At 44.3% G+C, this 18,969-nt stretch overlaps 1 long non-coding RNA gene across 1 annotated transcript; it reads right to left on the bottom strand.

Moving 5' to 3' along the window:
• Positions 1–5,928: 5,928 nt before the first annotated feature.
• On the bottom strand, positions 5,929–18,789 carry LOC129639598 (uncharacterized). The gene is made up of 3 exons (XR_008708485.1): positions 18,651–18,789; positions 6,490–6,594; positions 5,929–6,299 (listed from the first exon to the last, which is right to left on the bottom strand). It is a non-coding gene; the product is annotated as an uncharacterized LOC129639598 (long non-coding RNA).
• Between the last annotated feature and the right edge of the window lie 180 nt (positions 18,790–18,969).

Genomic DNA, 18,969 nt, shown 5'->3' on the forward strand with positions numbered 1-18,969 from the left:
CCATTCATGGTGTTTGAGTCACAGTTTATTCTAGTAAGAGGTAAAGAGTGCTGACTTCATTTATTTTTCTACCTATATATCTACTGGGAAAGGGGGAAGACTGGTGTTTTTTTAAAAAAGCAGCAAACAGAAACCTAACAGAACATAACTTATGGGGTGGCACATTTTTGGTGCTTATGTGTAAGGCTGGATGTGTTTGCTCATGGGCACAGTTGGACCATTTAAGAAATATGATTCAAAGCAGTTGAATTCTGTTATATTGATTTGTAGCATGTTAGCTCAGTAATGGATAATGTCATGAACATGTTAACTTCCATTATGTGGGGAGAGTAAATTCTGTAAAAAGTTAGGTAAGGTAGTTCCAAGTTGGGTTGAGAGTACAATCACAAATAGTCCTTTTCCAGGTTAAAGACAGGTCTTTCTTATTGTGTGTAAGAAGTTCTCTAGGTTGTGGTTTGCTGACAGTCACTTCGCCTAGTCCGGTAATGGCACCAACCACACCATGATTGTCTTTTGGTGCCACCCGCTCCAGCTTCCTTGCTCATGGTCCTTGAGAGGCCCAGGTGGTGGCCTCCACAGCACTGGCTTGTTTCTTCAACCAACTCATGTTTTCTAATTCACAAATAAAACCTTAACATTAGGTTTGAGAAAGTGTATTTGTTTACCTGACTCAATGTACAAGTGTTTGGAGATGAAGGTGTAAAAGCCTTGACTTAATCAGAAAGCCCTTGATAGGAAGTACTTCACACAAATGATGCAGCATTGATGTGTGAGGCTTGCAATAAACTGGGAATAATAAAAATAGTTGTTCAGTCACTAAGTAGTTTGCATTTTGGGGACCCCCTTAGGTCTAGGCAATGTGTATGAGAGGTTTTTTTTTTCATTTCCATTTTAACTTAATCTTCATAATGCTGGGAGGGTACATTCCATTACTCTCTTTTCAACTTAGGTGGAAGGAAGTTGATACACTGCTAGTAAATGACAGAGCCAGGACTCAAATCCAGTCTTGACTCCAAAGTCTACATTTCTTCCCTGCTACTCTAGTAGCTCCAGTGCCAGGTGACAGGCTACTCCATCTTAAGTATTAGTAGAAGGATGATGAAGGGAATTACAGATGTCTGTCCTGCTGCCCACCCACCACTTGCTTGTCATCAGGCCAGGATAGGGCATGAAGTCTCAGCTCTGTTCCTCCATTTGATGCACTGTTGGCTGCCAGGCACATGTTCCCCTGGTTGGGAAATTTCTTGAATTCTTAGTGAAGTGCCCTCTTGTATCTCTGAGTCCATGGACAAGGCAATGTGGCTAACACCATGCCTTCACAGTGTGCCTGCCAATATTTTCACTAAGGAGCCCACCTTTGATGGCAGAGCATGAGGTCCTAAACAATGGCCGTGAACCCACACAGAGTTTGGTATAATATTGATAGAAAGAGCCCAGGCTCTGGAGTTACACAGACCTGAGTTCTAATCCAGACTCTGCTGCTTGCTTATAGTGTAACATTGACCGTTACATGTTGCCAAGCTTTTGCAATTTCTTAGCTGTAAAGTTAGTTCATTTAAGAAATATTTGTGTATTTACTGTGCCCCACATGGTGGCTAAAGCAGCAAACAACAATGGTCCCTGCCCTCACAGCATGGGATGCCAGTGACCATCTCATGGTGTTGCTTGGAATCATTCAGGCAAGAAACACCAGGTGCCTTCTGGTAGGGGAATATGTACCTCAAATAGCAGACAACACCAAATACAGTCATCACGGGATGGAAAAGTACAGGAGGCTCTAAGCGGGATTGTCATTTGGTCATGGGGGATAGGGAAGCTTTTCCTGATGATGAGATATTTAAGGTTAGACCACAGAATAAGCAGAGGGTCAAGCAGATGACAAGGTGAGGATGAGAAACATTCCAGGCAGTGAATAGTGACAGCCTCTACCTGTAACTTCCACACAAATTCATTCAATCAAATAGATATTGAGTGAAACCATACCAGGTACTGTGCTATCTACACATAGTGAGGAATAAAATAGATGCAGGCCACCCTCTTATACTCACACCTGAGTGTGCAAGACAGGAAGTACCCAGCACTCATAACGAGAAGCACCTTGAACCCAAACCTGTCCCTGCAACTTCCTCCCCTTCAGCCCTCTCCTACCACCCCTCTGAGGCACGTCCATGGTCCTCTTTGGGATCACAGCCTTCGGTTATTGGAAAAGAAAAAGTGCTGTGTCTCCCCTGAGTCTTTCTGCCCCTAGACTGACAATCTCATTGCCTTCCTGTATTTCAGATGCTCGCACTAGGAGTCCATTGTTCTAAACATATTTGTGGATTCACCTGAGACCATGTTGGCTTTTTGTTTTAGTGGCATCGTCTCCCTCATCTTAAGTGTCACCAGAAAGTCTGAGCTGGCTTCCTGCCTTCATGGAACTTCCAGTTGGGGAAGGCCAACCATAAATAAACAAATACATACATCAAGTAATTAGAGGTTGGGATGAATACCAAACAGGAATCAGGTGAGAGGTACTGGGTGAGGAGGCAGCGGCTGGGTAGCTGTGGGAGGGCTCGTTGAGGAGGCCTTGCTCAGGAGCTGATATTAAAACCAAGGCTTGAAGGAACTGGCCAGGCAGAGGACAGGGGAAGAGTAATGGGAAGTTCTGGTTTGGGGTAGATGCTCAACAAAAGTTTGCTGAAAAGGAGCAAAACATCCTCATACCCTTTACTGAGTTGGGTTTGGAAGGCCAGCACGGTGGAGTGGGAGAACAGAATGGCCAGGTTTCAGCCCTGCCTGCCACTGGGCACACTGAGGAAGCTACTTAAACCTCTCCGAGCCTGTTTCTTCCTTTATAAAATATGACAGGTCATGGATCCAGTGAACATTTATTGAGCTACTGTCATGTGCCAACACTGTGGTAGGTACTGAGTGATGATTCCAGGCCCAAGTAGCTGCCAGGTCTGATTGGGGGATCGGATGAAGTGATGTACATGGAAACGTTTTGACCAGGATTCAGAAGGCTCTTGACACTGAGCTTGAGTATTCCGCCAGGTGTTGTGATGAGGTGCTACATGAATAAAATAGGGAAAACTCTCTGCAGGCCATGCTTCTACTGTGAGCAACTTTCCTTCCGAATCTCCCGTTCCGCAAGTTGGAGGTTTCCCAAGCGGTTGCCACGGTGAAGGCTGAACTCTGAGAACTGGCTTAGCTGGGGCTCTCATGGCTGGAGCCTGACTGCCGTGAGACCTGACAGTTTCTAGACAATTCTGTCTACTAAGTGAAAGAGCCCCTCTCCTTGAGCAGCACCGCCCTGCCATCCAGGAGCCTCGCCCCTGGTGTCCTGCTCGTTTTCCACTGCTGCTGTCTGATGGTGTGAGTCCCACTCAAGAGACAGCTTAGGAGTGCAAGTTCTTTCTTTTTGTAGTGATGGAAAAACACTTTGAAAGCTCTGTGAGCACTTCTTGGAAACAAGGTTTCATTTCTCCAGATTTGTTGGAACTGAAGTGGTTCGCTATGTGTTTAAATACTAATCCTACCAAAATTGCTTGACAAGTATTCAACTCTTGGTTGCTTGGGGAGTCACAAGGCTTTATTACATGATTTTTTTTTCTTCATTTGAATCTCCTATACAGCTGCGTTCCCATGTGCACTAGGCAAAAAGCACGTGAGCTGCTTTTGCATCTGAAAAATCTGGAGGACTAATGTCAGACAATGAAAGCTGCCTGTTTTTCCCATCTGAGAGCTTGTTTGGTGTGAGAAAGTGAGATAATGGTGATCAGACCCCCTGTCTGCACTACACAATTGTTTTTTAACACTTTATTGAGACCAACAATCAGAGATCCATTTTCTAAGGGGAACCAAGAAGCTGATATTTAAACATTTGAGCCCACTAATATTTCACTTCCTAACTTGCCTGGAACCTGTAAATAGTAACATGGCAAAGAGAATTATAGTTGTAGATGAAATTAAGATTGCTAATCAGCCAACCTGGAGATGGGGAGGTTATCCTGGATTGTCCAGTTGGGTCCTGTCCAGTCCCATAGGCCCACAGAATTAGAGAACACTCCTGGCTGTGTTCAGAAAAACACATGTGACACCAGAAGCAGGGGTAGACAGATGCTTCAGTCCTGGTTTGAAAGAGAGAGGAAAGCAGTCTCTAAAAGTTGGAAAAGGGAAGGAAGCAGTTTCCCCCAGATTTTCTGGAAGGAGGGCAGCCCTGCTGACACCTTGATTTTAGCCCAGTGAGACTGTCCGACTTCCGGCCTCCAGAACCATAAGGTGACAAGTGCAGGTTGTTTTAAGGCACTTTGTTTGTGGTGGGGCTTCCCAGGTGCCTCAGTAGTAAAGGGTACGCCTGCCAGTGCAGGAGACATAAGAGACACGGGTTTGATCCTTGGTTCAGGAGGTTCCTCCGGAGGAGGGCATGGCAACCCACTCCAGTATTCTTGCCTAGAGAATCCCACAGACAGAGGAACCTGGCAGGCTACAGTCCATAGGATCGCAGAGAGGCAGACACGACTGAGAGACTAACACTTGCACTTCATGTTTGTGGTAATTTGTTATGGCAACAATAGGCAACTAACGCATTGCCTCTGAGGGAGAGGGGCTTGTTTTTATTTAGTTCTGAATGTCTGCTCTGTGTCAGGCATTGTGCACGATGCTATGGGTACGGAACTGCACAAGATCCAGAGTTCACAGTCCAGTGGGGTAGACTAGCAGGTATACAGACAACATGGCCCTGGGATGGAGGAATGTCCGGATGATAAATGCCCAGCCCTGAGAGGGGTCAGGAGGCTGGGGAAGGAGGCCCTGCCGTTTCTGTGACGTTAGCCTATCTTTAACAAATGCTTCGACATTACTCACTGTTGTCAGGAATTTTCCCAAGCCACCATGCCCACGCGCTGACCAGGGAGTGGCAGTGTGTGGAAGACATGACCATATTTGGGTTCTAGAAAGCTCGCTCTCATTGTGGCTGCAGTGGGAATGATGGATTATCTGGACAGACTAAGAGTGGACACAGAGATGATGGCTTAGCCTAGTGAAAGAGGGCGTGGCCTGGACTGTACAAATGTCAGGAGTGGAGAGGAGGGAACAAATGCAGGAGACATGCACAGGTGGTCCATAGATTCAACAGGACTTGGAGACTAAACGTGGTGATTGAGTTGAGGGTGGGGGGTGCTACAATGATTCCCAGTGATCTGGGTTAGGCAAGTGAGTGGGTGGAATGGTAGTACTATAATTTTATTTATTTTAAAAATTTCATTGGAATACAGTTGCTTTACACTGCTGTGTCAGTTTCTACTGTACAGCAAAGTGAATCAGCTGTACATATACATATATCCCCTATTTTTTGGATTTCCTTCCCATTTAGGTCACCACAGAGCATTGAGTAGGGTTCCCTGTGCTATACAGTAGGTTCTCATTAGCTTTCTATATTATACACATTAGTGTGTATATGTCAATCCCAATCTCCCAATTTATCCGACGTTGCCTTCTCTTTTTGGCATTTGTATGGTTGTTCTCTACATCTGTGTCTCTCTTTCTGCTTTGCAAATAAGTTCATCTATATCAAATACCTTTTTATGACAAAGATGTTCAGAGATGTAGGCAGTAAAGATATGAACCCAATTTTGCCTCTGGAAGGTAAGAGAAGATGGAACCCAATCAGGAAAAGCAGAGTAAGAGAAAATAACTCAGGGCCCCAAATGAAAAAGCTGGGAGAGGACACAAGCTTGGAAAACACTAGGACTTGCAATCTATTCTCCCATTATGACCTAAGAACATCTGGAGCTTTCTGCTTGGGGTGGCGTCTGGGGAAAATAATTGCTTTAACCAAAGTACAATAGATGGAGGAAAAAATAAATTATTTTCCCTTCTTACAAAAATACAGAATACTTCCAAAGTTCTCAGGGAATGATGGGTGGTGTTATTAGGAAACTTTAAAAAGTGTGTCATTCTGGATTTCAGTGTATCCTCCACTGGTCTGGGCAGGAGATGAAAATATATGTTGCAGGCGCTCTGAAGTTCTTAGCATTTTCTGGGAGGGTCAAGGGCCAAGAAATGAATCCTGGATCTGGAAAGGAAGCCACTGCTAGCCGGCCGGACCCTTTCTGGTTCTGGGGAGGTTTACTTGCAAGCAAGGAGACCACTTCACTTTGTGCTTCTCCCAAAGGCTGTTGCGCGAGTTCTCCAGTGAACCCAGTGGAGCATCCAAAAGCCCCCTGGTGTGCTGTCCTCAAACACTGTGTCGTTCACTTGCTGAAAGTGTCAGTGCCGGGACTGCAGTCTGTGTGGACATTTGAGCCGAACAGCCACTGTGGGACAGAGTTCATAAAAAATGCAGATATTCAAACTTTTTAAAGATTGATTTTTGCCTCAAGAGAAGGAAATCAGCAATTGACAGTAGAACTGACAAAAGAAAGCACAGAGGCCTATATTAAGATGAAGGAAACATCTGGTTTTTGTTTTCTTAACTTTTATTAATTCATCTGAGGTGTGACTCACCAGCTCACCCAGCCAATGTTTCCAAAATGAAGTCTTCGTTGCCTCCAGAGTCGTTGGGAAAAGTCACTTCAGAACTACCTTGAGAGAAAGATGATCCACAGAGAGCTGTCATTAAAAAAAAAAAAAAGGTAATGTTGATCCTGTTAGGTATTTCCTAAAGTTGCTTCTGTGTTAACTCATGACTGCTTTCCTTCCTCAGTAGGATTTTATTCCCCTATCTAGAAACTGTAGGACTGATGTGCTGATCTAAAACTGTGTATTAAACCTCATGAAGTATGCCCTTCAGCTATTGAGAACACTTAATTGACTCACCTGAGTCTTTCCCTGTAGAGAGGGGTTAGATGTACAGCCCCTGGGAACACCACTACTACGACTACTACGACTACTACTACTAAGTCGCTTCAGTCGTGTCTGACTCTGTGCGACCCCATTACTGCAGCCTACCAGGCTTCTCCATCCATGGGATTCTCCAGGCAAGAACACTGGAGTGGGTTGCCATTTCCTTCTCCACCTGGGAACACTAGGAAGGTGAAAAGTCTCCTCTCCCTCTCCCCAAGGTTTTCATCAGCCAACACTAATCCCACCTCCAAGGGGAGACATCAATAAAAGAATAAGATTACTTGCTGGGGTGAGACCCTGCCACCATCTGGGTTAGTGATGCTGTGTTCTCACCCATTTCTCTTGATTACTAACATTACATTTTCAAGACAGCTGGTCAGAGTTCACAGCTGGCCTCGAGTTACCATCCAGGACAAATCTGGCTGGTCTGGGTAATAATGCAGCCATCAACTTTGCTCTCATTACACTATACTCTATCCAGCTGAGCTCTACTCTTTTTGACCCATTGGTAGGGAAGTCAGTGTGTTTGTGCTCAGTCGCTAGGTCATGTTCGACTCATTGCAACCCCATGGACTGTAGCCTGCCAGGCTCCTCTGACCATGGGTTTTTCCAGGCAAGAATACTGGAGTGGGTTGCCATTTCCTCCTCCAGTGAATCTTCCTGACACAGGAATTGAACCCTGCATCTCCTGCTTCTCCTGCATTGGCAGGTGTAAGAGCATCCACTGGATCCAGGAATGTGGAGACCAATGGTAACACTAAGGGAATGGCAAAGCACATTTGGGGGAAACCTATTGAATGCTTGCATACTGGAGGTGAGGAAGGTTAGGGTGTTAAGGATGACTGCCAGGTTTCTCTGGACTGAGTGACTGGTAGGTAGTAGCTCCATTCACCAGGATGGGGAAACCAGGAAGAGCATATGCTGGGGAGAGGGAAAGGGAAAAAGCTCAGGTTTGGACATACTGAGCATGATGTACCTATGTGATATCCAAGTGGAGACATCCAGTGGGCCATCGACTTTATGGGTCTAGAGCTTGAATTTCCTAGTTTGTAAATAAAATGGACTAACAAGGTAATTTTTTTTCTGTAGAGAACTCCATGCCATTTTTTCATCATGCCCTTGACCAGGATCCATTACTTAACTATTTTTTTAATTTTCAGTATTTCTCTGTGATTTCTCAACTGGTTTTATTTGAACCAGGAGCATCTGTACATACAGTTTCTGCACCACACATTTAAAGCCACTTCTAAGGAGAAACAGAAGAATTTACAGCTTCATAAAAAGTAACTAGAATAGCTCTTCTCTCTGCATTGAGCCAGTTGCCCACCTGTCTTCCATAACATTTATTCTAAGGAGGCAACGAAAGAGTAGCTTTGAATCTATCTTGATTATAACAACATCTAATGTCAATATTTATGGACAATGATCTGATTTGATATTAAATAAAAGACAAAGGATAAATATTTAAATGATATGACTGAATTTGAACACTAGTGTCTACCTTGGTCACTCAGGACAGGAATTGTAGCACCTACTCCTATGCCAGACTCAGGGGATCCTCAAGTCCTTTTATGTGAAGGAGAGTCTGTGTCTAGGCATTGCTCTTGGCTTCTACAGATAATCTTGAGTTCATGCCAGCTTCTGGCTCATGTAGTTCCCTACTCTAACATAGTCTTTATGTCATGTCCTGTGCAGTGAATTAAAACCCCAATCTTCTTAAAGGAAATGATGTCACTGGCTTGCCCTTTTCTCAATTCTCCATCAGATTGAATTTAGATTTGACACTGAGAAGAGCAATAGGGTAAATGATCAATTTGTATGTAGACACATACAAATTGATCATTTACCCTATTTTGAGTCTGTTCTAACCATAAAAGCAATGTTTCTAATAATAATAAAAAAGTTTTATTAGGTGTTGTCATAGGTGTAAATGTTTCATAAAGATATCACTCCAGTTGTAAATCATATACTTGAATTCATACTCAAGTCACCTCATTAAATACCAAGAAAAACTATATCTTTCATATATATCCTGGTCTCAAGTGACTTTAAAAAAAGGAGCAAAGAACAGAACACCAAACTCAAACCCCAGTCACTTAAGGCTGAACTTGAAGAGACTGATAGGAATATGAACCTTTTCTTTATCTCTTTCTTTAATCTTCCTTTTTGAGATCATATCCTCTAATTTTTCATTATCTTCTTAGGTCCATTTGATTCTTCAGAAATAATAGAAGCTGAGAAATGATCCAGACTCTAACCAAAAAGAAATCTCTGATTTGCTGAGGAAATTTTTATATACAACAAAATTTGTCCTAAGTGTTCAGTTCTGTGAGTTTTGAAAGCCACACACAGTCATGTAACTATCACCACAATCAAGATACAGAATGTTGCCATCACTCCAAAACCCCTGTGTCCATGTGTAGTTAGTCCCTTCCCCACCCTAGGGCCTGGCAGCCACAGGCCTGTTTTCTGTCCCTATAGTTTTGCCTTTTCCAGAGTGTCATATAAACAGAATCACATAGCAATGCAGCCTTTTGCAGACTCTTCGTTTTTAAAATTAACAGTATTTTTCAGATAATAAAGATGAATACATGTTCATTGTGGGAAAATGAAAATATTTAACAAGAAGATATAAGAATGCTTCCCAAAGAGAGCCACTTTTAATGTTTTGATGTGTTTCCTTCCAGTCTTTTTTCTGCATGTGCATTATGAACTCCCACATACAGAAACAGACAAGTACAAAATTGGAATCCTACTGTATACAGGATTGGGGATTTTTATGTTGGATTTTGTAACAATATTGTGAGCTGATTCAGCAGTTCCACTCCTGGGCACATACCCAGAAAAGATTAAAACTCTTAATTCAAAAAGATAAATGAAGGATCTCATCAAAAAATCCACAAACAGCAAGTTCTAAAGAGGGTGTGAAGAAAAGGAAACCCTCTTGCACTGCTGGTAGGAATGTAAATTGATACAGCCACTATGGAACATAATACAGTGAAGTGAAAGTTGCTCAGTGGTGTCCAACTCTTTGGACAATTCTCCAGGCCAGAATACTGGAGTGGGTAGCCTTTCCCTTACCCAGGGGATCTTCCCAACCCAGGGATTGAACCCAGGTCTCCTGTATTGCAGGCAGATTCTTTACCAGCTGAGCCACAAGGGAAGCCTGTGTTACAATATGGTATGGAGATACCTTAAAAAACTAGGAATAAAGCCACCATAGGACCCAGCAATGCCACTTCTAGACATATGCCCTGAGGAAACCAAAACTGAAAAAGATACATGTACCCCAATGTTCTTTGCAGCACTGTTTACTAGAGCTAGGACATGGAAGCAACATAGATATCCATTGACAGATGAATGGATAAAGAAAACTGTGGTGAAAGTGAAAGTCACTCACTTGTGTCCGACTCTTTGTGACCCCATTGACTACACAGTCCATGGAATTCCCTAGGCCAGAATACTGGAGTGGGTTACTATGCCCTCCTCCAGGGCCTCTTCCCAACCCAGAGGTCGAACCCAGGTCTCCCATATTGCAGGCAGATTCCTTATCAGCTGAGCCACAAGGGAAGCCTGTATTACATATATGCAATGGAATACTAATCAACCATTAAAAGGAACACATTTGAGTCAGTTCTAATGAGCTTGATGAACCTAGAGCCTATTATACAGAGTGAAGTAAGTCAGAAAACAAATATCGTATATTAACATATATGAAATCTAGAAAGATGTTACTGATGAACCTATTTTCAGGGCAGCAATGGAGATGCAGACATAGAGAACAAACTTATGGATAAGGGTGGTGGAGAGGAAGGAAAGGATAAGATGAATGGAGAGAGTAGCATGGAAGAATATACACTACCATATGTAAAATAGATAGCCAATGGAAATTTGCTGTACGACTCAGGGAACTCAAACTGGGGTTCTGTAACAAACTAGAGGGGTAGGAAAGGGTGGGAGGTGGGAGGAAGGTTCAAGAGGGAGGGGATACATGTACACCTATGGCTAATTCATGTTGATACATGACAGAAATCAGACCAATATTATAAAGCAATCATCAATCAATTAAAATAAATAGAATTTTAAAAGATACATGAAGTCCAATGTTCATAGCAGCACTATGAACCAAGAGATGGAAGCAACCTAAATGTCAATCGACAGATGAATGGATAAAAGAGATGTGGCACATAGACACACACACACACACACACGCGCACGATGGAATACTGCTAAGCCATAAAAGAATGAAATAATGCCACTTACAGCAATACGGGTGGACTTAGAGATTATCATACTAAGTGAAGTAAGTCAGACAAAGACAAATATATGTTATCACTTATATGTAGAATCTTAGAAAATTCATACAAATGAACTTTTTTTACAAAACAGAAAGAGGCTCACAGACATAGAAAACAAACTTATGGTTACCAAAAGGGAAAGGAGATGGGGATGGATAAATTAAGAGTTTGGGATTAACATATACACATCACTATTCATAAAACAGATAAACAGCAAGGTCCTGCTGTATAGCACAGGGAACTACATTAAATATTCTATGATAATTTATAATGGAAAATAATCTGAAAACATACATATGTATATGTATAACTGAATCACTTTTCGGCACAACAGGAACATTGTAAATCAACTATACTTGGATTTTAAAAAAATATTGTGAGTATTCTCTTAAGGATTAACTCTTCCTTGAGGGTTGGAGGCAAGAGCCCAATCAGCAGGCTCAGGAACAGACAAGAAATAGCGGTAGAGCCACCACGACCCAGAGAAACAAGATCTAGAGCTGCCTTGGCAGGCCCTGGGCGCTTTGCATGTGGTTTCCTGGGCTGCTCAGTTCCATTTATTTTCATCAAAGCCTGTTTTCTGTTGTTGTTACAAACACAGTCCCAGGATGAGTTCAGTGCCTGTTCCTCTGGGGCCCAGCAGCACCTCAGGCTCCTCTCCCGCAGAGAACTTTTCACTCCACGTCACAATTGCTTATTTACTGTGTCCACCTCCACCAGTGGAGAGTGGGCCCTCAGGCTCAGGCACCCTTGTCTGACTCTTTCCCCCCAGGCCTGTGGTGTATTACTCAGGAGCTACTTACTAAGAATGCCATGAATGAACAAGTGCACAAACCAAGACGAAACATTTTCTTCACAGGACTGGTTGCCACCACTCACTTTTTTTTCTCTTCTGCTTTGTTGTTTTGTTTGGGGTTTTTTGTTGTTGTTGTTTATTTTTTAATTGGAATATAATTGCTTTGCAATGTTGTGTTGGTTTCTACTGTACACTGAAGTGAATCAGCTATAGGTACGCGTACATCCCCTCCTTCTCGAACCCCCCTCCCACCCTCACCCCCATCCCGTCCCTCCTGGTCATCCCAGAGCACCAAGCTGAACTCCCTGTATTATACAACAGCTTCCCACTAGCTGTCTGTTTTACACATGGTTTATATATGTCAATGCTACTCTCCTCATTCATTCCACCCTCACCTTCTCATCTGATTTACACTCAGAAAAACAAGGGAAAAAATATCTTTGGGGGCATTGTTTTTGGTGGCCATCACAGAAAGGGTGCTTTTGCTTTCAAATGCCTGAGTATTTCTGACTCACAGTTTGGTCACCTGGCAAGATAGCCAACGGACAACTTGGCTAGGGCCATGCCTCGTGCACTGCCCTGTGGAGCCAGGCCAAAGTGACGCTGTCAAGGAGATGTAAACTGCAGAAAATGGACCTGGTGGGGAGGAAGAAAGAGGCGGTCTGCTCAGAGTTGCAGTTGATGAGCACATGGACCCCTGAGGGATTAGGTTATGCTTTTGGATGGCCAGATCAGCCCTCATCCTGGCTGCCCCTCTGGGGATTGGGAGAAAATTGAAAGAGTGTGTATTGAAGAACCAGGGTAAGGTGAGCAGAGTGAGGGTGGGGAGGTGCAGAAGGCAGAGTTCAGACTGTTCTTGTGTTCCCTTTTGATCTTAATCACTTGATACTTTTCATGTGGAATAGTAATAATAAGTTGCTGCTGACTGAGTACCTCAAATGGGCCAGGGGCAGGGTTAAGCCCTTTACACTCATTGCTATGTTGAATCATCACAAGCGTCCTCTGAAGTAAGCACTATTATTGTCTTTCTTTTACAGAGAAGCAAGAAATTCAGGCTCAGAGAGGTTCAGCAAATGTCCAAGTTCACATAGCTGTTTAGTTTCAGTGCCTTGGTGACAGTGACCACTCTATCCGTTGTGGCTGTTACAGATACTATCACTAGTCTTTTTAAAAATGTTTATTAATTTTTGGCTGCGCTGGGTCTTAGTTGTGACACCACAAGCTTCTCTACTTGTGCCATGGGGGGCTTAGTTGCTCTTTGGCATGTGGGATCTTAGTTCCCTGCCCAGGGATAGAACCTGCGTCCCCTGCATTGGCAGGAGGATTTGTAACCACTGGGCCACCAGGAAAGGCCCTGTTATCACTATTCTTAATCAGAAGAGATGACTGATACCATAGACTCAAAGGCCTAAAGCAGGCTCTGAGATGCCGATTCCCATGAGCCTCACCCAGCTCATAGGGGCCAGCTCAATGGGGTGGGCGCCCCGACTCCCGTTTCTGTCTCTTCAAGACTCAAGACTCAGGAAGGTGGCTCCCTGGGTGGTGGGAAAAGTTATGCTGTGCTTGTGTTTGGCTCCTTCTTGGTTCCCACAAATGCCCTTCACATTTTCCATTTTCTGAGCGCTTTTGTAAAACAGCTATGATGTGGTTGACAGTATTTGTAGCCGGAGCCAAGTCAAGCCTTCCTCTGGAGGAAAGCTGGAATCCTTTAAGGGTCTTGTCAGCGCGCACGTAGCCCACAGGCCCCTGCTCGGTGGCGCCCGAGGCCAAGCACAGAGCACTCATTGATCCCCGCGTCACTTCTCCGCCTGAGTGGTATCAGCCTGGCTGGGCCTCGCTGGGGCCTTCCTGCCTCCAGGGAGGCCTGCGCTGGAGCCTCGGATACGCCCGTGCTGCTCTTTGTGGTTTAGGGACTGCTGTGGATGGCTCAAGATCATTTCCCTTTCTGTCTTTTCAGCAGCTTTTTTTTTTCCGCCCTGGGACCCAGGAGATTCTTTGAAACAAAATCACCCTCGTGCCAGGAATCCCCACAGCCTCCTTGGGAGGCATAGATGAGCACCATATGCTGTTTATAGAAAAATAAATGGCTTCCCCCCATGAAGCACATGGGCCCGAATCACTGGCTAACCCCTCTTTTACCTTAGCAGCTGGAGCAAGGGCCCTATGGATGAGGATGTGGATGTGGAGAGAAATTTGGCTCGAAAAAGCCCCAGTTTGTTTGTGTGGGAGCCATGTCTCCTAGTGAGGCAGGTGGTGGACAGACCAGTAGCCCCAGGTGGTGCCAAATGAGGGAGGAAGAGAAGGGAACAGGACCTTCTGCCTCCTTTCACTTAGACTTTCAGAGGGGTCCCTCTCGCTCTCATGACTCCTCCTAGCATCAGGAGCCCAAGGCATGGTGGGGAGGGGAGAAAAGAATCTCTTTTCTTGGACTTCCAACATCATAGTGCTTGGTTTAGGCAATACCTGTTCATTCATTCATGCATTAATTTGTCAAGTGATTATTGATCAGCTACCACAGATACATCGTGACATCACACAAAGTCCACCCCAACCCTTTATCCACAATGAGGACTCAACAAGGGCATTGGGCCAAAACTAAATGTCTGGAAGTGAGACAGGCTGCAACCCGACAGCCTGTGCAGCTAGTGAGTGGAGGCATCAGTTGTTAGATTTCAGTGGGGTTCCATTTATTCTTCCTTCCTTCCTTCCTTTCAGTCATTCATTTGGCAAACAATTCCTGAGCATCTACTGTGTATCAGATGTGTGAGGCACTTGGGTTATCAGAAGGGAAGACCTGGCTCTCAGCAAAGGGCATTTCAGATAACAGTAGCTAATACTTATCACACGCTTACAATGTGTGCCAAGAACTATATACTGAGTGCTTCCCATGACTTATCTCTTTGAAACCTCATTCTAGAGCTGATGGAGAAGTCTGCACAGATGGGGAAAACTGAGATTCAGACTCCACCTTGTTCCAGGTCACCTCGCCAGAAAGTAAGTTTGAAAAATCCAAGTGAGGTCAAACACCTGAGGCTGTACTCCTTGTGTGTGGCTGCTTGCTGCTGGGGGAGGTCCACTGCAGCCCACAGTCCAATTCAGACCCACCACCTGCCTGTTTTTATATTACCTGAGAACTAAGAGTGGCATTTACATTTTTAAATGGTTGGAAAAAATCAAAAGAAAACTACTTCATGACATGCAAAAATTATATAAGATTCAAATTTCAGTTTCCATCTGTAAAGTTGAATTGAGACACTGCCATGCCAATTCTTTTACCTGTGGGCTAAGGCTTTTCCATTCCAATAGCAGAGTTGAGGAGTGGTGATAGAGGCCTTACAGCCTACAAAGTTAAAAACACTACCTAGCTCTTTACAGGAAAAGGCAATGGCACCCCACTCCAGTACTTTTGCCTGGAAAATCCCATGGACGGAGGAGCCTGGTAGGCTGCAGTCCATGGGGTCGCTAGAGTTGGACACGACTGAGCGACTTCACTTTCACTTTTCACTTTCCTGCATTGGAGAAGAAATGGCAACCCACTCCAGTATTCTTGCCTGGAGAATCCGAGGGACGGGGGAGCCTGGTGGGCTGCCGTCTGTGGGGTCACACAGAGTCAGACACGACTTAAGCGACTTAGCAGCAGCAGCAGCAGCAGCAGCTCTTTACAAGAATAGTTTTCCAATTCTCTGGCCTTATAGGTCACTGGCAGAAAAAGAAGCAGATCTCAGCCCTTGTTCCAAAACCCTGCCCTCCCATCCCACCCTCTTAGCAGATCAGGGAGATCTCCAGGAAGCATGTCCATGATGACCACCTTTGAGTTATTTTCTGCACTTCTTTCAAGGGTTTATGAAGCCTGAAATGTTTAGGGTGGTATTAGAGTTTTCCTCAAATGTTTAGATGAAAATGTAGACAGCAGATCTGGGGTTATTGGTGAACAAAGTCCTGAGCGCAGTCCTGCTGGTCTTTGCTGAGAGGTGCCAAATTATCTCGGTCTCCACTGGGAGCGGCCTACAGGGCCTTATATGGGCATAATCTCCTAACCCGGGCTTGTCTTCCTCTGCAGTATGGTCAGATCCACTTTTAAGGTTATGTGCGAACATTTCTGGTTTTCCTGGTTGCTCAAGCTGTGGGGAATTTAACTTTTGCTTCCCTTGAAGGAAAGATGAATGTTGTCAACTTCTGCATACATCTTATTTGTCCATGAAAGATGACAACTGCCTTCTTTTTGGCTTTCATCTCCCTTCTCATTTGTCTGTAGATGGAAGGAAGCATTTTTGCAAGCGTGGGAGCAGGGAAAATGTGGCTTCATTATCCTAGCTGTTTCCCAGGATTAGTGTGTTTGAAGAGATATCAATACAAAAATGTTTACAGCACACCCATAGGCAATGGTTACTGTGTGAGGCATTCCAGGTGTATTATGTTACTCAGACTTCACAGCGTTCATTCATTGAACAGATATTTATTAAATGCTATCTAAATGCCAAGTCCTGTTCTAAGCCAGGGCTACAACAGCAAATAAGCTAGTCCCTCGTGGAGCTAACCCTCTAGTGGGAGAGGCAGCCAATAAACAAGTAAAGAAATAGCACAGATCATTATAGACTGTGATGAATGACATAAAGCAAAATAATAGTGTGCCAAGATAGAGTAATAAGAAGACCTACCCGAGGACTGGGGTGCCATAGAAAGCCTCTCTGAAGAGAAGACATTTAAAAGAGACCTGAAGGATAAGAAGGAGCCATCTGGAAGACTATCAGTAATTGGACTGGGAGGCTTGGTGTATAAAAGTTGGACTAAAGTTCATGAAAGAGTTATGCCAATGACCCATTTGACTGGAACCTCACGCTGAGGAACCCAGGGCTACAGATGGTTGTGGTCTAGAGACCTTAACGTGGAGACCTAACTTAGGCAAGCCCTGGAAAACATAGCTCTGGTTCAAAAGAAAACACCTGGCAATAGGGTGCCCCCACTACTGGACATCCTAATTCCACAGATGCTTATGGAGCTCTTCCCACGAACCCAGTACTGTCTAGGCTCTGGAGATCCAAAGATGTATCAGACAGCAAGGAGTTCGTAGTCTGCTTGAAGAAATCAGTCATATAATCAAATAAATGACTCAACGGTATGGTAAATACCATAGAAGCAATATGTACAAAAGAGCCATAGGTAGCAAAGAGAGGGTGCTGAACATATTTAGGAGGGTCAGGGAACAGACAAAGGAGGCGAAATTTTGACTTTTTTCATTGAAGTATAGTTGATTTACAATATTAGTTTCAGGTGAACCACATAGTGATTTAATATTTTTATAGATTATACTCCATTTAAAGTTACTATGAAACAATGACTATATTCCCTGTGCTGTACAATATATCCTTGTAACATCTTATGCATATAAAGAGGCTAAGTTTTAAAGGGCAAGACGGGCCTTCTAGAACAAGGAACCCCATGAGCAAAGGCCTAGCAGCATGAAACCACACAGCCCTGGACCTTCGGGAATTAGAAGTTGTTGTGTCACGTATTTTTGAGCCTGGAGTATGAGATAGAGAGTGGTGGCCTTGAGGTTGGAGATTCTAGCAGGAGCAGGTAATGGGAGGGCTTTGCGAATAAGTGTCGGGGATTTGAACTGCACTAAAGGTATGTAAACAAAAGAAACAGATCTCCCTGCCTATTTGCCTTGATAATGTCCCTCTTGTTACCTAATCCGTTAGTTTAGACTTGAGTTTTTAGGAAGCTATGATATTTCAAAGAAACTGCCTGATCCTTTTCTAGACAAATTTCATGCTTTTGGAAGTAGCTTTCTCCCCCTAAGTAATTTCTACTTTCCTTACAACTTTTCAAAGCATCTACCATATGGTATTTCTCCCAAGTGAGAGATTATTACCCCCTTTATTTGGGAGGTGGGTAGCTGAAATGAAGTCATCTGGTCAGTGGATGACAGCTGCAAGGGGGAGATGTGATGGGGGAGGGAGAGGCAGCAGCCCACCATCTGAGCTGGCCCCTGCTCTGTGAGGGACTGACCCTGCTCAGCTGCCCATGGCTCCCTTCCCTTCCCTTGCTTCCCATTATATAAGAGCATTTTTGCAGCGATGAGCTCTGGGCCTGTTCTGAATATTTTAGGTGTCGAACATCCTGTTTTTCTCTGAGTAATGTGACCCTGTCAGTGACCCACTGCATTTCAGAATGACATCATGGGATTCAACTGAGAACGGTTGAAGAGAAGTGATTATGGGTGTCTAGGGACCTCAGCTTGTCCTTTTACCTTTCAGCAAGTTTGGAGATGCTGAACCAGAAGAAGTCTGCAAATGAGCCTTCGCTTTGCAAAGGGCAAGTGTCACCAGCTATGGACTGTAGGCCAAATCCAGCCCAAAGAGCCAGTCAGGCTCAGGCTGCTTTGGCAAATAAAGTTTTATTGGCATTTAGCCACGCTCATTGGTTTGTATTTTGTCTCCGGCTGCTAGAGCCACAAAGGCAGGATTGAGCCTGTGGGACAGAGCCCACAAGGCCCACAAAGCTGAAGATATCCACTCTCTGGCCCTTTCGGAGAAAGTCTGCCCAGCCCTGCCCTGAAGCCCTCAGCAATCCCCTCCCCCTCAGGACAAGAACGTGTGACATTAGTGGCCTCCCCCGCCCCCGCCCATCTTCCCCAAACACCTGGCACCACAAAAAAGTAGAGATGGATTTTTAACAAGCATATCAGAGCTTTCATATTTCTTCAGTGACTTCAGAAATTCTACCTTCATTAAGTGAGTGTTGCCCTTCCAAGAAGTCCTCTCTCGGGAGATCGCACACTGCTTCCAGTGCTGCTGCCAGCACGCGTGACATAGTTGGGGCTGCTCTTCCCAGCCAAGTTATACAACACCTGAGAAAACCCCCTTCACCTGCTTTTTGGGGAGCCACGGTAGCCTGGCCTTATTGGAACATCTGCCTCATGGACATGGATCAGACGTTGACCAATTGTTGAAAAAATGCGGCCTAGTGATGAGATTATCCCAAGAAATTGGCTGCAGGGTCTGAAGGTAGTTTTCCTAAAAGGTGCTCCACAAACAAATTCTT

Source organism: Bubalus kerabau, chromosome X (genome assembly GCF_029407905.1).
Source record: "Bubalus kerabau isolate K-KA32 ecotype Philippines breed swamp buffalo chromosome X, PCC_UOA_SB_1v2, whole genome shotgun sequence".
NCBI classification, from domain to species: Eukaryota; Metazoa; Chordata; class Mammalia; order Artiodactyla; family Bovidae; genus Bubalus; species Bubalus kerabau.